We start from the raw sequence: 12,371 nt of genomic DNA on the forward strand, positions 1-12,371 counted from the left end.
TGATGGGGAGTGGGATTTACCCTACCTTTAATCATCACTCTAGGCATCCAGAAGAATTTGATGGCACCAAATTCATACCACCATCTGAGAGGTCCTTCCCATTCTACAAACAAGATTCTCAAACCGAAGTACTTCAGTAGGCATCCTTGAACAGGAACAGTTTTCCCAGGTCACGAAAAAGAAATCTCCCCCTCCCAGTTTGATTCTCTAGAAAGAAAGAAAACTACAGGTGTTCTCCTTCCTATCTGGGTTCGTCTATTCTCTGCCTCAGCTAATCTCTTGCAGCCTGGCTTGTTCTTAAAGGAACCTTCAAAGCAGTTTGAGAGATGAGACAATCTATCTCTAACAAAGAGGAGTGAAGAGTTAAGCAAAGGGTAAAATGAGGTGACTGGCCAGCTGGCCAGCTCTTCCTTACTCAGTAATTCATAGTATGATTTGCTCATCTGAAATGTGAATTTTCAGAATATTAGACACTTCAATATACAAATATAAGAACTAAAAATGCTTCACAAATTGTGCTGGTTGGCTGGTTTGGGATGTCTAGAGATATTTGGTCAAGCACTCTGGGGACACTTTGTGAGCTTCTTAACCTGGGTCCATGAACATATTTGTATATATTTGATTTATTTTAGCATTCATTTTTTAAAACTGTGACTTCCAAATTCTCTCCAGTTCCTGCTCTACCCACTAAGAAAGCAAGCCTCCAGCCTGTCAGTGGTATTTGAGGCAATGAATTTCTCAGCAGTCCTACAGTGTAGGACTATTAAGTTACTTGTTGGTCCCAACCCTTCATTTAGGATCAAAACCAACCCCACAGCAGTAGGAGACACTGAGGAAATAAAGAAGACACAACAAAGACAGTAGTGGAAGAAAACAAATTGAAAGCTTTACAATTTTTTTAAATGGCTCTGGAAATTTTGATTTTGAAACTTCTCTACTTTTTCCATCACCCCAGAAAAAAAGGGGTGTTCACTTTCCCTATGTATTTTACATCTGGAAGCCAGATAGAGAACAGATGGAGACAATCCACGGGAGCTCTTTGACATCCCCCTCCTGCCAACATCTTGGAAAATTAAGTTGTCTAGACAAGGCTAGGTAGGACTTTACATTTTTTTTAAAACAAATCCTTTTATAGAAAACTGAGCCAGCACGTTCTACGAAAAGTCATTTTGCACCATGTAGTTATTATTATTGAAAAGATCTTTATCACCTCCATGTACCATCTTTTCTCATTACAGCCACACATTGTTAAAATAGCCTTTGTTTTACCCAGGGCAACACTATAAAAGAGTGCTTAGCAGGAGAACTCATTCATGACTCCAGTCAAAAAAAAGTCATAACCCAGATTTTCTCTGTAGCAAATTGAATTCTAGAAGAAATGAAGAGGTCAAACGATCTTCCTGCCTTTGGATGATTACAAAGTTCTGGAGAAAACCAGTAAAAGTAAGATTTATACATTTAGGGATTCTAAGGACAGGATATATGTTTGTATGTATGTATATATGTATGTACACACACATATATAAAATTCTAATCATATGTAACACCCACTCTCATCCACGCAAGGTGGGGGGAAGAATATTCCTGTGCTGAGTGCTACATACATGGAGGAATATGTGAGTCCTGATTGGCTGAGAGAATATTGAAGCATCCTGTGCCTTCTATAAGGTTAGCTGATTACAGAGACATCTTGAGAGACTTTAGCTTGTGACAATGGAGTGCTTTTATTTTTCTTCCTAGAACATAAATAAATATACATCTAACAAGAAGACACCCTGGCTCAGACTAGCAGTGCCATTTTGCTCTCAAATATTTGCAGGACCCGACTGTAAGAGGAACAGTAAAGTGGAATAAAGAAGGGAAAAGCAGGAAGAAAGGGAAGAACTAGTGGTCTTAGGATCTTTTCTTTCAGGAAAACAAAATTAAAGTTCCCCATAGATCAACTTCCGGGATTTGAGAATGTGTCTGAGAATGGTTTTTCATTTCCCAGTTTCCATATGTAATTCACATCTACCTTTCACAAATGATGTTGCAGTGAAACCATTGTTACAAGCAAAGTTTTCCCAAGCCAATCTGGTGTCAAATGGGACCAACACTAAGCAAAATTATGAAGGAGGTGAAGCTTTCCTTTAGCTTCTTTCTCCTCCATTCAGTGTTATCTCTCCCCAATGTTATTTGCATTTTAATAGGCTATGTAAGACAGAAAAATTTTCTAGGCACAATGGAATTAATCTCTAATGGTGAAATTTCAGGTCCTGCAGTAGGCAGTCAGGGGAGAATGAGCATATGTCCATCTCCCCTTGAATAACATTGGGCCCTTCAGTCAATGTCTCAATGTTAATAAATCATAATTCATTCCTCCTCAAAGTTACAAATGCAAACTTAGTTGGAGGAATTTAAATCTGCTTCATTGTCATCCCAACGAAACATGACAGATTGTGGTTAAGCCTTGGATGGAATCACTACCCACATATTGGGGTTTCTTCTCCCCTGTGCTTAAATTTACTTTGTGGTATAGGTTGTAATGAGCAGGCTATCATTAGCGAGAACAATTCACTACTGTCTTATGGAAGAATTTCCAAGCCCCAGACAAAAGCTCCTCATAATGATGTTTTGTTGATCTGGTTAAGACTAAATTTCCAAAAAGGAATCATTTAGCAGAAAAAAATACTTTCTCCTGTCTGTTCAAATTATAGTCTTTAGAATGGGGGGAAATGTCAAAAACTAAATGCCTGACATAGCACGAGAACAGCAGGAATTTAAGCATTCTGGAAAGTTGTGACAGAGACCTCATCTCTCCATCTCTTCTCCTCTCCTATCTATTACTTGCAAGAGAAAGTGGGGATTAAACAGTAAAGACAATGAGGCCGTGCCCTGCCCTCAAGGAGTTTGTATTTTACTGGGGGAACGCAACATGTATTCTAAGTGAATATGAAATATATGCAAAGTAGATAGAACGTAATTCTTGGAGTAGGAGCACCGGGGAAATAATGCTAGCCAGACTTTCACAGCATTAAAAGGTTTACAGCATGCTCTTGTGTTATCTCGTAGGATCCTCACAACAACCCCTGGAAGGGAAAGTTACTATTATCTCTATTTTACAGATGAGGAAATCGAGGCGTAGAGGTTAAGTGGCTTGCCCAGGGTTGAACAGTTAATAAATCTCTCAGGTATAATATGACCTCGGGTCTTCCGGACTCTGAGTCCAGTACTCTATATGTTGAACTACCCAAGAGCTTAGGGCATCAGAAAAGACCTCCCATAAGTGGCTCTTGAGATGAGCTTTAAGGGAAGGTGAGGAGACAGAGCATTCCAGATACAGGAAATTAATGAAGAGCTATTGGATAAGAAGAAATTTCTTGATTTTTAGATATTATTCCTTTTTCCTTTTAGAACCAATTTGGGGGGGGGGGCGGTGTCAGGGAGGAGATAAAGAGTGGAAGCTTGTTGTCTCTTCCTGTCTCATTATAGTGTACCAAATGCTACCTCCTCAAATGATTCTTTTACCAAAATTTCCTTACTACAAAGCACTTTAATTCCCCAAGAGTTCATTTGAAAAGGATTTGACCTGAGTGAAAAAGAAAGGGTTTTGATTTTTGCAGCCTATGAAGGTGCCATTTACCTGATGCTATAATGCACGCTACGGTACAGTAGTGGGCACCGCCAGGGCTTGAATTTCCACCAGAAAGTGCTTTAGGTGAGGTCTTCATGATTCCAAAGAGAAGAGGAGGCAAAACTGGTCTGATACAAACACATAAGAAACAGATATAAAGTCAAAAAACAATTTATTCCAATAGTTGTTTTCTATAATAAGAAAAGAAAGTACCCTTCTAATCTCTTTCTCTGATACAAATATGGTTTTGATATTTAAACCAGGGAGAGACAAAGGAGAAAAATAACAAAGGAGAAAAATAATAACAGACTAAGAACCCTAACGAACATCGATGCAAAAATTTTCACTTAGATTTTGGCAAGTAGGCTACAACAACATAACAGGAAGTTTGTACACTCTGACTAGGTTGGGTTTATACCAGGAAAATAATGTTGGTTCAATGTAAGGAAGAATAGATATAATAAACTATGTTAATAATAAAAATAACGTAAAAAACTCCATGATTATTTCAATAGATGCTGAAAAGGGTTTTTGGCAAAATCCAAAACTCATTTCAATTAAAAATTCTAGAAATCATAAGAATAAATGGATCTTTTCTAAGGATAATAAAGGATCTAAATCCACGAGCAAATATTATAGGGAAGTGAAAAGTTAGAGGCCTTTCCAATAAAATTTCCCACTACAATCCATCCTTCATCAGCTCCCAAAATGATTTTTCTAAAGTACAACCATGTATGTCATCCCCAGTCTGAGGCATTTGATCCTGGAGATCTATTTGGCATTGGGCAGTTGGGAGGTGCCGTGTATAGAGTGTTGGGTCTAGGGTCAGGAAGACCCCTCTTCCTGAGTTCAGATCTGGCCTCAGAATCTAACTAGTTATAATGACTCTGGGTAAGTCACTTAACCCTGTTTGCCTCAGTTTCCTCATCTATAAAATAAGGTGGAGGAGGAAATGGCAAAGCACTCCAGTATCTCCACCAAGGAAACTCCAAAAGGAATCATGAAGAGTAGAACACAACTGAAAACCATAAAAAGCTCTGTTTGGCATTCAAAGCCCTTCACAAACTAGACTCCCCTCCTATCTTTCCAGTCTTATTGTACCTTATTCCACTACAAACACTCTTCTATCTAGTGACACTGGCCTCCTGGCTGATCCTCAGACAAGACACACCATCTCTCAGTTCCAGGCATTGCCTGTAATGATCTCCTTCCTCAGCAGCATTTACTGACTTTCCTATCTTTAAGTCCCAACAAAAATCACATCCTTTGTAGGAAGCCTTTCCCAATCCCTCCTAATTCTAGTGCCTTCCCTCATTAATTATTTCCTCTTTATTTTGCCTATAGCTTGTTTTTGATATATTTGTTTGCATGTCGTCTCCCCCATTAGAGTATAAGCTCCCTGAGGGCAGGGATTGTCTTTTGTCTCTTCTCCAGTATTTAATACGGTGACTAACACATTATAGGATCTCAATAAATGTTTATTGATCGATTAATATCAGGAGGAAGCAAGGATTCTCATTATCACCACTAGTATTTGACATTGGCCTAGAAATGCTAGCTTTGTCAATAACACAAGAAAAGGAAATTGAGGAAAAAAGCATAGGCAAAGAAAACACTTGTCACTTTTACAGGACGTATGATGGTACACTTAGAGAATGCAACCTCAACTAAAAAAGTCTTTGAAATAATTAATAACTATAGCAAAGGTCCAAGATACAGAGTAAAGTTACCTAAATCATAAACATTCCTATATATAACAAAACCTAGCAAGAAGAACTAGAAAAATAAATTCCATTCACAATAACTACTGAAGCTTTATAATATATTCAGCATTGTATCTGTCAAGATTCACATAGAAACTATATGAATCTAACTAAAAGTCACTCTTTGTAGAAATAAAGACAGACCTAAATAACTGGAGAAACATTAATTGTCCATGGGTAAAACTAATCAATACTATAAATATGCCAAAACTACCTACATTAATTGATCTATTCAAGGCTATGCCAACCTTACGAAAAATAAATGAGTCACTATTTGATTAAAAACAGCTGAAGGAACTAGAGAGCAAACTGGCAGAAATTAGGTTTAGACCAACACTTCACACCATATACCAAGATAGACTCCAAATGGATTCATGACATAGATACGAAAGGTCATATCATAAACAAATTAGAGGAGCAAGAAGAAATTACCTTTGAGATCTATGACTAGAGAATAAGGATAGAGAAGATCACACAAGATAAAATGGATTTTGATTATATAAAACTTAAAAATTTTTTCACAAGCAAATCCAATGTAACAAAATTTAGAAGGGAAACTAGTAAATGTTATAAAAATCTCTGCAATGTGTTTCCCTGATGAAAGTATCATATCCAAGGCATATAAAGAACGATTCAAATTCATAAGACTAAATATCCAGTAGATAAATGGTCAAAGGACATGAACAGTCCATTTTCTTTTTTTATTATGAATTTATTTTTAGTTTTCAACATTCACTTCCATAAGCTTTTGATGAGCAGTCAATTTTCACAGGAAGAAATCCCACCTATCGATAATCATGTCAAAAATGCTCTAAATCACTAACAATAAGAGAAATGTCGATTAAAACCAGTTTGAGGTTCCACTTATACTTCTTTCAAACTGGCAAAGATGACCAAAAAAAGAAAATGACAAATATTGGAGGGACTATAGGAAAATAAGTACCTTAATGTTGGTGACTCTGTGAAGTAGTTCAACCATTCTAGAAAGCAATGTGGACCTATTCCTGGAAAGTTATCAAACTGTTCCACACACTTTGTTGAAGCCTTACCACTACTAGGGTTACGTCCCCAAAGGAATCAAATAAAGAGAAAAAAAGATCCATATGTACAAAAATATTTATGGCATCTCTTTTCATGGAAGTCAAAAAATTACAAACTAAGAGAGTGTCCTATTGGGGAATGGCTAAACAAATTATGCCATATGGATAAAATGGCATATTATTATGCAATAAGGAAGGATGAAATAGCTTCAGGAGAAACTGAGAAGGCATTCATAAACTTGTACAGAACAAAACAAGTAGGACTAGAGGAACAATTAATATGATGATAACATTATAAAGACAAGGCAATTTAGAACTCTGATTAAGGCAATGATAAATCCATGACTCAAAAGAATGAAGATGAAGCATACCACTCACCTACTGACAGAGGTGATAAACCTAAAATGTAGAATGAGGAACATTTTTTGGATGTGGTTAATATAAAAATTTGCTTTGTCAAAGTATGTGCGTGTGTGTGTGTGTGCACACGCGTATGTGTGTGTGTGTGTACACACACATACTAGAGGACTGGAAGGTTTTGACTGCTTGTTGGATTTTTTAAAATTTGTTCAGTGGAGAGAGATGTTAATTTAAAAAAAAAACCTTTGTAAAAAGTAAAAACAATAAATAATTTTTTAAAGAAAGTAATAAAGAGACTTAGGAACCAGTGTTACCTCAAGCCAAACATGAGTCAGTGATGTGTGTATCTGCATGATGACAAATATCTTTATGAATAAGAAAAGGACCTGTGCTTGTATTGGTGTGGGGAACCTCTGGTGAAGAAATCACCTCTGCCAATAAAAGCCAAGGCCTTCTTTTCCATTTGTATTCTCATTCAGTGTCCAGAGCATGGACAGTGAATGATTTGCCAGGGTCACAAAACCAGTTACGTGTCAGAGATAGGACTTGTATGGATATCTTTCTGACTCCAAGACTCTCACTCTCTCTCTCTCTCTCTCTCTCTCTCTCTCTCTCTCTCTCTCTCTCTCTCTCTCTCTCTCTCTCTCTCATGCCAGCCTGCTAGTAGAAAACTGAAAAATTGAGTCAACCCTCTGAGTGTTTCCAAATATCTGGATGTTTGGCATCCAAATGAGTGGGTTTTTTCCCCTAGTTTTCATCCAATTAAGTCCTGTATCAAAAATTCCAGCCTGATCCTAAGACATATAAAAAGGAACATGGCATCATTATGTATAATTTAGTAAGAGATTCATGATTGTCCATCTGTAAGCAGCTCAGGAATATTTCCAAGCTGTGTTTATATGATGCCAAACATCTGGGTGAAAACTAAAAAAAATAATCAATTTGAATTGGAAACAAAACAGAAGTACAAAACCACAGCACATCTGCACTTGGAATTCTGAATACTGATCTGATCTTTGTAGCTCAAGAATGGCATGGAGAGGCTAGAAGAGGTCCTAAACTAAAATGATCAAAGAGACAAATATATCCTTCTTATTTTTTAAGGATTCTAGTCTGCTCAGAAGGTATGTGATTCAAGTCTTTATAAATAGGATCATAGATAAAGAGTAGGAAAAGAACTTGGTGGTCAACTAATTCTGCCTTTCCATTTTACAGATGAGGAAAGTGAGATCCAAGGATGTTAAATGACTTGCCCAAGGTGTCACACAGGTAGCTAGCATCAGGGGTGGGATTTGAATGCTGGTTCTCTGATTCAAGAGCTCTTTCCACTGTACCACACTGTCCCCCAAATAGGATATGGACTAGTGTGGACCAGTTTTGGCTTTGCCACCATCCAGCTCTGGGCAAGTGTCAACTTCTGTGGGGGTCTCAGTTTCCTCATCCAAAATGAGGGCACCTGACTAAATAACCTCTGAAGTACCCATATCTATTTATAATATATTCATAAATTGGGGGGAGGGGGAGGAAGAGAATAATGTGTGCCATTAGATGTGGAGTCATGACGAAAGTTACGATTTTTTCTTTTGATACTCATTATCATGTGGGAATCACTTAATCTTTTTGAGTTTCAATGCCCTCATCTACAAAATGGAGATAATACTGCCAGCAGGATCTACCTCAGGGTTGTATTGAAGCACCTTTTAGGTTATAAATGTCAGCTTTTATTATACTAGAATTAAGAGACACTTCTTTCAAGTCTGATTTTAATTTAATTCCATAAACATTCACTGAGGTACATTATGATCAGGAGCAGGGTTAGGTCCTGGAGACAGATGAATTAGCCCAAGTTTTTTTTGTTTAGTAGAGAAGTCTCAGAGAGCTGCCTGAGGCTTCGCAAAGTTAGTGAAATGTCAGAGGGAGGATTCAAACCCATGTCTTCCTGGCTCCAAGTCTTCTAGTACTCTGTTCACTAAGACACATTGCTTTAGACTGGTGATACAAAGATGAAAATGAAAGTTCTTGCCTTCAAAGAACTTATATTCTCCTAAGAATGCTATATGCTCTTGATGCCACTGGTGGCACATGCATAGACTACTGGAAGATGAGTTCAAGCTTGGCCTTAGATGCTTTCTTATTGGATGACTTTGGTTAAGTTACTTAGCTTTTGTCTAGTCAGTCTCCTCAACCGTAAAATGGGAATAATAATAGCCTCTACCTCCCAGGGTAGTCAGAATAATAAAATGAGACATTTGTAAAGTTTATCTCAGTGCCTGGCATACAGGAAGTGTTTAATAAATACCGTTGGAATATTTATTTGGCAGCTGGCTGAAGCTGGACATTCAAGCCTCTATCCTTTCCCCTTTCACTTGGCCTATTGTAATAGTTCTTGATCGGTATCTCTTCCTTCAGCTTCTTTCCTATCTACTCCATCTGTCACCCAGTTGCCTTCCCTTCCCTCCACCTTTCAGAATCCTTAGCTCTCTTCAAGGTTTAGTTCAAGTGATGCCTCCTACTGGCTATTCAGTAAGAAGTAGAAAAATGAAGACAGATACCTAGGATCATAGAATTATCTATTTGAAGCTGGAAGAAACCTTGGAAGCCATCTAGTTCAATTCTCTCATTTTACAGAAGAGGATAAATGACTTGGATAAGGTCAGAGCTGAAGTTTGCTGTTTTGGAAGTAGACTCAAAGTGACTAGGCAGCTGATTAGATATTAGAGGTGAGGGAGGGGGGCATGTTATGGATAACCCTAAGGTTACAAACCTGGATGACTAGAGGGATGGTCGTACCCTCAACATAAATAGAGAAATTTGAAGAAAGGATTGGTTGAGGTGAGAAGATAATGAGTTTCACTTGGGGAATGCTGACTTTGAGATGCCAGTGAAATATCCAGATGGAGATGTTCAATGTGATGCTGCTTAGGCACGATGGTAGCTCAAAAGAGAGATTTGACTGATTCAGTCTGGATTTGGGATTAGAGATGAAAGAAATCTGGTAATCAATCATCTGTGGAGAAATGACAGTCAAAGCCAGGGCATCTGATGAGATCCTGAGAAAAAAACAGAGAGAAGAGAAGAGACCAAGGGGAAAGCCTTGGGGGACACCTACAATTAGTGAAAGGGAAATGCTTGATCATCCAGAAAAGAAAATCAGAAAACATCAGTGGGATAAATAGGAGAGCCAAGGGAGCAGTGTCAAGAAAATGAAGGGAAGAGAGATTATCCAGGAAGTGGGTAGGACACAGAGAAGGAGTCGTAACATCAAAGCTACGTTGAGGCCAAGTAGAGTGAGAAGCAAGGTGGGGCAATAAGAGATCATAACTGGAGCGAGCTGTTTCCTTAGAGTGATGGGGAGGGGAGATGTTGGGGAGAGTGCTAAAGACAGGTTGAAAGGTGATGAAAACTGAGTAGGAGGCAAGGAAGTTGAGGCAATAACTCCTGATGGATGAGGATAAAGAGGAGAGACACTAGTTCGCAAACAGAATGAAGTATAGGTTTAGGAGGAGGAAAATTTAGAGCTTAAAGTTGTGTACACGGGGCAGGCAGACTAGACCTGGGATCAGAGGTCAAGCTTGCACCTGAGTCATTCTCATCTAGTATGGGTAGTAGACATCAAAGCTCTCTCTAGCAGGGGAGTGATCAGGGGGTGCCCTTCATCGGACAGTGCCCAGGCAGCTCACTGAACTATGTTACTCCTGAGATCCTTGAAGAACACAGTATTTAGTGCCCGGAGGTAGAAATGAAACAACCCCAGATAATCCAAGTCAGGACTAAACAAGGACCCACCATTCCTTCCTGGAAGGGCATAGAACCTAGCACCAACACAAATTCACAATTCGGGAAGTAAAGTTGGGGAAAATAGCAAACAAAAAAAGACACTAATGATGAAGAAATGTTATGGATTCAGTAACACTCAAGACCAAAAGCCAGAATAAGAAAATAACCCCATAATATTTACAACCAAAGTTTTCAGACACAATTTCTAAAAGTATTCGTAGGTGTTAGATACCATATTTTTTAAAATTATAAATGAAAACTTCCCAGATACATTAGAACCAGAGGCCAAAATGAAAATAGAAATAGTTCACTGGTCATCTCCTGAAAGAAACACAAAAAGGGAAACTTCCAGAAATGTCATAGCTAAAATCTAGGGTTTTCCAATAAAGAAAAAAAATAACAAAAATAGACCAAAAGAATTCAAGTACCAAGAAGCCAGTCAGGATCACAAAAGCCTGGGCAGCTTCAAATGTAAAAGAGAGGAAGACTTGGAATATGGATTCTTCCAAAAGAGAAAAGATAAAGCCTTACAATCAAACATAAGCTATCCAGCAAAGCTGAATAGAACGGGGATGGGGAGGAGGGGGGCAGCAGGGGAGTAATGGGAACTTAATGAAACACAGTACTTCCAAGTATTCCTGATGAAAATATCAGAGCTGAATAGAAAAATGCTTCCACAGGAGTCAAGAGAAACAGAAAGTAACGAACTGTCACCAAAGGGTAGCATCAGTTAAAGAATGACTAAACAAATTGTGGCAGATAAATAAAATGGAATATTAATGTGCCATAAGAAATGTGGGAAGGGAGGATTTCAGAAAGTGTGTATGAAATGATGCAGAGTGAAGTGAACAGAAAAGGGGGAAAATTCTACCATAACAATATTGTAAAGAAAAACAATTTTGAAAGGCTTAAAAACTCCAATTAAAGCAATTACCAATCAAACTCCAGAGGATCAGAGCATTCTGGGCCATGTGAGCATTCATTTTTTTTGATTGACCACGCATATTCATCACAAGAGTTTTCTTTTCCTTTTTCAATTCAAGCGGGATAGATTTGGAGGAGACATAATATTGCCAGAAAAGAAAAGGGATCACTGGAGCATATAAAAGAAAATGAACAGAAGAGAACAGAAGAAATTTCACTTTATATATGGAGCTGCTCTTTTTTAGATTTTGCAGAGTACAAAATAAAAGAAAAAAATTTAAAGACTTTTTTCAAAGGATAGGTTTAAGAAGAATGAGACAAAGGAAATGATGTACAGGTAGGAGATCATGATAATGGAGAGGAATGTTAGTGTTCAGGATCACAGAGGCAACATAATAATGGGTGATGGTGAGAATATATTCCTATTATATATTATGTTATAGCCATGTAGGTGACTCAGCAGATAGCCTATTGGACATGGAGTCAGGAAGACCTGAGTTCAAATCCAACCTGGAACACTTATTAACTATTACAACCCTGGGCAAGTCATTCAACTGCTCTCTGCCTCAGTTTCCTCATCTGTAAAATGCGAATAATAACATTACCTACCTCCTATGGCTGTTGTGAGGCTGAATGAGGTAATATTTGCAAAGTACTATATCAATGTTATCCTCATCAGAATTATTTAATGTGTATGTACATGCATATGTACATACATAAGCATAACAAATAGACAATGAGTTAAACCTAGAATTCATCAGAAGAAAAACAAGTTGAATGGACTTTGAAAAATGGTAAAAATTCCTTTAACGATGCCAAACTTCTCCCTGAAATAAAGGCTCATTTTTGAAAAACACATATTCTGCAGGAGTTATTCTATGGCTATGAGTCATG

General features: G+C 37.9%; 1 long non-coding RNA gene across 2 annotated transcripts in view; it reads right to left on the bottom strand.

Moving 5' to 3' along the window:
- LOC140513370 (uncharacterized) overlaps positions 1 to 12,371 on the bottom strand; it is a 51,949-nt gene that overhangs the window by 24,403 nt on the left and 15,175 nt on the right. For both annotated transcript variants that reach the window (XR_011970149.1, XR_011970150.1), the window contains exon 3: positions 3,623 to 3,741. This is a non-coding gene — a long non-coding RNA (uncharacterized lncRNA). The remainder of the gene's footprint in view (positions 1 to 3,622; positions 3,742 to 12,371) is intronic.

Source organism: Notamacropus eugenii, chromosome 7, assembly GCF_028372415.1.
Source record: "Notamacropus eugenii isolate mMacEug1 chromosome 7, mMacEug1.pri_v2, whole genome shotgun sequence".
Taxonomy (NCBI): domain Eukaryota; kingdom Metazoa; phylum Chordata; class Mammalia; order Diprotodontia; family Macropodidae; genus Notamacropus; species Notamacropus eugenii.